Source organism: Panthera uncia (assembly GCF_023721935.1).
Source record: "Panthera uncia isolate 11264 chromosome B2 unlocalized genomic scaffold, Puncia_PCG_1.0 HiC_scaffold_25, whole genome shotgun sequence".
Classification (NCBI taxonomy): Eukaryota; Metazoa; Chordata; class Mammalia; order Carnivora; family Felidae; genus Panthera; species Panthera uncia.
Window position 1 is genome coordinate 6,096,110 of NW_026057581.1, and position 9,138 is coordinate 6,105,247.

Genomic DNA, 9,138 nt, shown 5'->3' on the forward strand with positions numbered 1-9,138 from the left:
TGTTTGTATCTCTGAGGGATTGGTTGTAATCATTCCATTTTCATTCATGATTTTATCTATTTGGGTCATCTCCCTTTTCTTTTTGAGAAGCCTGGCTAGAGGTTTGTCAATTTTGTTTATTTTTTCAAAAAACCAACTCTTGGTTTCGTTGATCTGCTCTACAGTTTTTTTAGATTCTATATTGTTTATTTCTGCTCTGATCTTTATTATTTCTCTTCTTCTGCTGGGTTTAGGCTGCCTTTGCTGTTCTGCTTCTATTTCCTTTAGGTGTGCTATTAGGTTTTGTATTTGGGATTTTTCTTGTTTCTTGAGATAGGCCTGGATTGCAATGTATTTTCCTCTCAGGACTGCCTTCGCTGCATCCCAAAGCGTTTGGATTGTTGTATTTTCATTTTCGTTTGTTTCCATATATTTTTTAATTTCTTCTCTAATTGCCTGGTTGACCCACTCATTCGTTAGTAGGGTGTTCTTTAACCTCCATGCTTTTGGAGGTTTTCCAGACTTTTTCCTGTGGTTGATTTCAAGCTTCATAGCATTGTGGTCTGAAAGTATGCATGGTATAATTTCAATTCTTGTAAACTTATGAAGGGCTGTTTTGTGACCCAGTATATGATCTATCTTGGAGAATGTTCCATGTGCACTCGAGAAGAAAGTATATTCTGTTGCTTTGGGATGCAGAGTTCTAAATATATCTGTCAAGTCCATCTGATCCAATGTATCATTCAGGGCCCTTGTTTCTTTATTGACTGTGTGTCTAGATGATCTATCCATTTCTGTAAGTGGGGTGTTAAAGTCCCCTGCAATGACCACATTCTTATCAATAAGGTTGCTTATGTTTATGAGTAATTGTTTTATATATCTGGGGGCTCGGGTATTTGGCGCATAGACATTTATAATAGTTAGCTCTTCCTGGTGGATAGACCCTGTGATTATTATATAATGCCCTTCTTCATCTCTTGTTACAGCCTTTAATTTAAAGTCTAGTTTGTCTGATATAAGTATGGCTACTCCAGCTTTCTTTTGGCTTCCAGGAGCATGATAAATAGTTCTCCATCCCCTCACTCTCAATCTAAAGGTGTCCTCAGATCTAAAATGAGTCTCTTGTAGACAGCAAATAGATGGGTCTTGTTTTTTTATCCATTTGGATACCCTATGTCTTTTAGTTGGCGCATTTAATCCATTTACATTCAGTGTTATTATAGAAAGATACGGGTTTAGAGTCATTGTGATGTCTGTATGTTTTATGCTTGTAGTGATGTCTCTGGTACTTTGTCTCACAGGATCCCCCTTAGGATCTCTTGTAGGGCTGGTTTAGTGGTGACAAATTCCTTCAGTTTTTGTTTGTTTGGGAAGACCTTTATCTCTCCTTCTATTCTAAATGACAGACTTGCTGGATAAAGGATTCTCGGCTGCATATTTTTTCTGTTTAGCACACTGTAGATATCGTGCCAAGCCTTTCTGGCCTGCCAAGTTTCAAAGGAGAGATCAGTCACGAGTCTTATAGGTCTCCCTTTATATGTGAGGGCACGTTTATCCCTTGCTGCTTTCAGAATTTTCTCTTTATCCTTGTATTTTGCCAGTTTCACTATGATATGTCGTGCAGAAGATCGATTCAAGTTACGTCTGAAGGGAGTTCTCTGTGCCTCTTGGATTTCAATGCCTTTTTCCTTCCCCAGTTCAGGGAAGTTCTCAGCTATAATTTCTTCAAGTACCCCTTCAGCACCTTTCCCTCTCTCTTCCTCCTCTGGGATACCAATTATGCGTATATTATTTTTTTTTAGTGTATCACTTAGTTCTCTAATTTTCCCCTCATACTCCTGGATTTTTTTATCTCTCTTTCTTTCAGCTTCCTCTTTCTCCATAACTTTATCTTCTAGTTCACCTATTCTCTCCTCTGCCTCTTCAAGCCGAGCCATTGTGGTTTCCATTTTGTTTTGCATTTCGTTTAAAGCGTTTTTCAACTCCTCGTGACTGTTCCTTAGTCCTTCGATCTTTATGGCAAGAGATTCTCTGCTGTCCTGTATACTGTTTTCAAGCCCAGCGATTAATTTTATGACTATTATTCTAAATTCACTTTCTGTTATATTATTTAAATCCTTTTTGATCAGTTCATTAGCTGTTGTTATTTCCTGGAGATTCTTCTGAGGGGAATTCTTCCGTTTGGTCATTTTGGAGAGTCCCTGGCGTGGTGAGGACCTGCAGTGCACTTCCCCTGTGCTGTGGTGTATAACTGGAGTTGGTGGGCGGGGCCGCAGTCCGACCCGATGTCTGCCCCCAGCCCACTGCTGGGGCCACAGTCAGACTGGTGTGTGCCTTCTCTTCCCCTCTCCTAGGGGCGGGATTCACTGTGGGGTGGCGTGTCCCGTCTGGGCTACTTGCACACTGCCAGGCTTGTGGTGCTGGGGATCTGGCGTATTAGCTGGGGTGGGTAGGCAAGGTGCACGGGGGCAGGAGGGGCAGGCTTAGCTCGCTTCTCCTTAGGTGATCCACTTCAGGAGGAGCCCTGTGGCAGCGGGAGGGAGTCAGATCCGCTGCCGGAGGTTTGGCTCCGCAGAAGCACAGAGTTGGGTGTTTGCGCGGAGCGAGCAAGTTCCCCGGCAGGAACTGGTTCCCTTTGGGATTTTGGCTGGGGGATGGGCGGGGGAGATGGCGCTGGCGCCTTTGTTCCCCGCCAAGCTGAGCTCTGCCGTCCGGGGGCTCAGCAGCTCTCCCTCCCTTTGTCCTCCAGCCTTCCCGCTTTCCGAGCAGAGCTGTTAACTTACGACCTCCCAGACGCTAAGTCGCGCTTGCTGTCGGAACACAGTCCGTCCGGCCCCTCCGCTTTTGCCGGCCAGACTCGGGGGCTCTGCTTGGCCGGCGAGCCGCCCCTCCGCCCCGGCTCCCTCCCGCCGGTCCGTGGAGCGCGCACCGCCTCGCCGCCCTTCCTACCCTCTTCCGTGGGCCTCTCGTCTGCGCTTGACTCCGGAGACTCCCTTCTGCTAATCCTCTGGCGGTTTTCTGGGTTCTTTAGGCAGGTGTAGGTGGAATCTAAGTGATCGGCCGGATGCGCTGTGAGCCCCGCGTCCTCCTACGCCGCCATCTTCCGGAACTCCTTTTTTGTTTTGTTTTTTACCACCATGTGGGTGTGGTTTTTTTTCTCGAATTGAGTTTTGGCCTAAAGTATCCTAATAACAGGTTTTTAATTTGTTAAAAAAGTGACACTCTTTGGAAACAAAAATAATGGCAAGAAGGTGTTGCTACTGATACAAGTGAGAGGGAACTTTTCATGTCCTTTCATTGTTCCGATGTCCTTCTGCCCCACTTCTTTTGCACAATGGCCATGAATCCATCATGTCAGGCGAATGTGATGGTCAGTGAGCCAAAGCAATATGACAAAACAAACAGAAAGTTCCAGTATGCCAGATTTTAAGCTTCTTGAGGGCAGGGACCAATCAATGTATTTGTTTGTACTCCCAGCATCTAGCATACTGACTCTCAAATAGTGGGGGGGGGGGGGGGGGGGGTGCTTTTTTAAATTAATGAATGAATATATAACATGTACATGTTTAACCAATATTCAAATACACGGAACATTATTGAACATATGAAGCGATAAAATTGTTCTAAATTCAAGTTTTATTCCGTAATTCATCAAGAACTAGGATCTTATCTCTAGTCCTGCATCAATGGTATGAATCCCGGTAGCAATCGGATCTGGATTACTTTAGCTTTCGGTTATTGGTCTTCTTGATGGGTGCTGTAAAATTTAAGTTATCTTCTGATGGCTTTTAAAAAGCATTAAAAGCCTTTTAAATCCTCCCCTTTCCTGTAAAATGGCTGAGAATGCCTTTCTTTGTTCTTTAACATGGCCTGGGCTTTGCGGAATGTCTCTAGCAGTCATTAATAAAGATGAAGCATACAAGGCAACTTTTTCCCTAAAAGCCCTTGTAACAGCTTTCGGTTTCCCACAGAAACTCTTCTCTCACCAAAAGAGCTATCAATCTCACATCCACCGGGAGAATCTACCAAGCCAGATTGTTTCTTTTTGGCTTTTGGTTTTGGTTTTTGTCAGTTTAAGCTATATTTATAGAAAGGCAAGAACTGTAGGTTAAAAAGGAGGCTAGCCTACAGGAGGCTCTCTCACACTGAAGAATGCCCGTTTCAGCAGCTCTCCTCATGGTGTACGGAATGGGAACAGCCCGCCGGTAGTCGGCCATGTCTGGTGGGTTCTTCCACTTCTGGGATCTTTCCTTAACAAGAGCTGAAGGGATTATTTTAACTTGGAGTTCATAATAACCAATAAAGGATTACTCTGGGCGAAAGAAAACTACCTTGTGGAATAGACAATTTACAACATATTTCATTCACTCCATAAGTATTTATGGAGAGCTGCCCACATGCCAAGAAACGTGCACCTAAATGTTGTACCACGAGCCCTGTGCCCGGACATAAAGTGAAAAGTAAGTAACATGCGGGTATAATTGCACCCTTTACGTGGGATTGCCTCCTCACCATGTTTTTTCCAGACTCATCTAGAAGCAATGGGATGAGGGGTCCTGATTGGTGTGTTCATGTGAATCTTTCTTCATTACTACAGTTCTATGGCTCAGTTTCTGTAGGTGCCTATGCAAGACAGGCTGTGTTGGGGTGTGAAGTCTTCTAAGATAATGATGGAATGTTCTCGGTCTCTGCCAACTGTGGTTTGTCAAGTTTCATCCATATGGCCTCTATGCCTCTCCTGGCAATAATTCTTCCCCTGTACCACTTCTAATTCCTAATTACCACTGCCTAAATCAAAGCAATGTCTGTAACCATTAAAAGGCACAAACTCTTTCTGGTGGCTTGAAATGTTTGCAAATGGGTCCCAACTTTGAAGTGGGTGACGGGTAGAGACTCATCAAACTCTTCAAAGTAAAACGAAATGTGACTTCCGAGATGAAACCTCATGGTCATTCACCCTCAGGTTTTATCTTTGATCCAGGAGAAAGTTCTCTTTCTTCTTCACCCCCTCCCAACACCGTGGTCACCCTCTACCACAGCAGCAGAGGTCAAGAGATAAATCAGACCAGTTTGACACTTCATGTATTTGTACTCATGGTCAAGGCAGAACTCATTTTTATGTCAACTTCTACACACTAATTAAGGCAAAGTTCCTCCTCTATAAGGCTATCAGCTAAACCCCAATGATTTGTAAGGGTTTTTGTTGTTGTTGTTGTCGTTATTGTTGTTTTACACAGTATTTATTTATATTACTGCAAAAGTACCTATCTTATCCCACTGTAACTTAATTTCATGTGTCTTCTCGAAGACATTGTAACCCTCTTCAAGGCAGAAGACATATCTTTGTATCTGCATTCCTATCACCCAGTGCTTGACACATACATTGCAGGTAACAGGAGCAAATATTTAGAAAAGAAATAAATGAGTTGACTAAAAACACAACTTTTGGGGAAAACTCTGCCATACTGGGTTTTGCTGCTTAACTGTTTCATGTCTTTTTCAAGTGGGATACGTTAGCAACTACAAGAGAAAGGGCCAACACTTGTTTTTAATTAAAAAATCGTGATGGGATGAGAGTTAAGAGGAAATTGTGTTTTTATTTTGAATATCATTGTAGAGCTCAGGACACAGGCACAGTTCAGACAATGAAATGTCTTCAAAGTTGGTGAGTGCAGTTAGCTATCACAGGTTGAGTAGATCAAGGGCAGCCCTTCTAAGAGGGTATACTATTTTCCACCACATTCCTCATTCGTACAGTGTGTTGAGAGACACCCAGCCTGGCACTCGCATCCTACCTGAATTCGGTGACTTAGTCATCTGAAACAGAGACTCAGTATAACATTGCCTGCAGCTTGGGATAAATATTTTTGGCAATGTGAGATCATGCTTCCTGTGAGAGGAGGATATCTTAAAACATTTATTTATTTATTTATTTATTTATTTATTTTTGAGGGGAAGGGGACAGAGAGAGATGGTGAGAGAGAATCCCAAGCAGGCTCTGTGCTGTCAGTACAGAGCCTGATGCAGGGCTTGAACACATGAAATGTGAGATCATGACCTGAGCCCAAATCAAGAGTCCAACGTTTAATGGACTGAGCGGCTCAGGCATTCTGGGAGGAGGAGATTTTAGAATAATGGCAACCGACTTTTGTTGGCCATTCCCTTCGTTTTCAACAGGGGGCACAAGCAAATGAATAGATGTATTTCTTCTGTCACCTTTACCCTAACTGAGCACTTGGAAGAGTGTATTTTAGAATAGGGATAGCTACCTTATTTGTAAAGATTTTGGAATGATTGGATGTTTGGGGATCATGTGATTCTGGAGGCATATGAATATATCGAGAGCTGTTCACATCACGGGCACAGACTGGGGTGTATTTTCACTCAACATCCATTCAACAAATGCAAAAAAAAAAAAAAAAACCACACACACAAAAAGAATCTCAATCACCTTTGGGCATCTTTTATGGAACTCTGGATAGAGGTTCTAAATATATTTTAAACATTTTTTTTTTTTTTTTACTGCCTCTGGATTCTGAAGGGAGTGTTCCAACACTTTTAGTGTGAGTGTTTGCCACTCATTCATGGCCATTTTTCTTAATCCTCTTTTTATAGTTTGTATTGAAACAGTTCTCCAGCCTGTGTACATATTACACACTGCTAAGGACCAGAATCGGCAGGTCTTGGGAATAGGGATCGTCTTCATTTTGGGAGGTTTATCGCTATTCATGCTTGAAACTGTCAAAATAACAGTTTAAGGAATTCCAAAAAAAGAATGGACGAAAGCTAGGATGAAGTGCAATCTGAAGGCCGTATAACATTGAGATTTGGAAGGTATCATGGCGGTTAAGAAGCAGGGCTCTGGAGTCACAGCATTTGGCTTCCAATCCTTACTTCGCTTCTCTGTGTGCATCAATTTTCTTATACGTAAGATAGAGATGAAAATAATAACTGTCTTGTAGCTGTTAGAAAAATTAGATAAATTCATGCAAAGTAATAAAAATGGGCCTGAGGAAAATAATAATGCCTTAATTAACATGTTTATTATCAGCTTAAAGAGCTAGGTAAGAAATGAAATGTACTGTGTGATATTTTGTAAACGGATATCATTGAACAAGAAGATTAAAAGTACATTGAAGGCATATACATGAGAAGGTATAATAACAGTTATAATAACCTATTTTAGATAATTGACCTCTAGTCACTTAAGAAATATTACTGAGTACTTACTATGGACCAGGCATTGTAAGCTATTGAAAGACATAGTCCCCATTTCCTGCCAAGTAGGCTATAGAGAAGGGAGAAGACAAACCCTAAGAACAATGCTGTGAGTAAATGCTTTGGCAGAGATGAGAGAGGAAGGGACCTTGCAGGCAATTTAGCGTGTGTTCCAGACTGTAAGGTAGAAAGGCAAGAAATGACAAAGAGGCTTCGCGGTCATATTAAGTAGTTTGGTTTTGAACCTTACTTGCGGGAAGCATTTGAAGAAAATTTCTTCATTTCATGGTCTACCCTGGGGGAAAAGAATGGAGGAAGACACAGGCGAAGGCAGGGAAACCACTTAGTTTGGCATTTCAGGAATTCATAATCTGGGAAGGAGCCAATTGGTCTGAACTAAGAGTGGAGTTGAGACAATGAACCGGCAGAAGATTTGAGGACATTAAGATGGAAAAATATATGTAGAATGTTGTCACAATTGGGCTGAAAGCTTAGGGAAGAGGGAGAAGTACGGAATATACCCCTGAGTCACCTGATGTAGTTAACTGGATGGTCGACTATGTCACTAAGCAAGAGGAAGATCATGGGAAGATTGGGTAGATTTGGGTAAGAAGCATACTGTTTCCGGATTTGCATCAACTTAGATAAACTGATATGTAAGTTTCCGCAAAATTAGTTTAATTTACAGTAAAATATACTTGTTTGTTCCACAGAAGACAGGTCTGTAGTTGGGAGTTATGTCATAAGAATGGTAGTTGTAGCCACAAGAGCCGTATTTTCACCCAAAGGGAGTGGGTACAATAGGACAAAAACAAAGGCTGATGATGAAGTCCTGAGGAATGTCAACGTTGAACAGATCAAAATAGGAACCAACTGAGAATTGGCAAGAATGACAGCAGGAAATTTGAGATGAGGTGGTGTCGCTGATCCATGGCCTTCGTCATCAGCATCTGGAAAGTCATTGACAATTTGGGTACGGAGTGTCTGAGGGGGTGGCAGAGGTGTGTGTGTCCACAGGGAAGCTATAGATTTAGATCTGAGCACATCTGCCTGCTAGAAGGAAAAGGCGACGTGAGAAGAGTGGACCACGTTTGCAGCCAAATGCAACAGGATCCAGAAAACAGAGGTGCAGATGTAGGAAAGGAAAGCACGACGGTTCGGGACAGAGTTTGAGGTGTTCTTGACTGACATTCTCCATGAAACAGGAAACGGATGCTTCTCTCCAGGGGATGATGACGAAGGGGATGACGTAGAGGGTTTGAAAGGAGGGTTGACTGTAGTGGTGGTTGCGAAGATGAGGAAAAGGAGCCAAGGAGGAAAAGATCACCTGTCGCCATCCCAAACCCAGATGGGATGGCTTTGTAACGGTGGCACCATCCTCAGGCGGGACTAGAATGCAGATTTCATTCGTAGGCTTGGAGGTCTAAGAAGGTCAATGAGGCAACACTATTTGCAAGCTGTGCGAGCCCTCGGTTACCTGTTGAATGGAACCACTTTGAGTAGTAGAACCCATAGCACCCCCTGCCCTGTTGTAGAGTAAACACCCAGGGATAAGTACTTGAGAATTTGGTCATTGCTCTTGTGGAGGGAACCACGTGGCCCCCACAGAGTGTAGACACCTCTGAGTGATCTGCAGCTGGGTGTATGTAGGCTACACCTTCCTAAGCCACATGACACACAAGCCTTTCTCGAGAAACATCAATTGACTGAAAGAGATTTCACTTTTGAGGTTAGCTAGAGATCATGATGTCTTACCCACAGTGAATGGTTTATAGGCATCATATTAACCCTTTAGGGACACTCAATCTAATAATATCTTTAAATTTGAAGATGAAGCCTTGTAAAGACGTCATAATCACTTATACACTTGTCCTGAGATAGATAGAGAGAGATAGTTATATCTAGCTATCTCTCTCTATCTATCTCAGGACAAGTGTATAA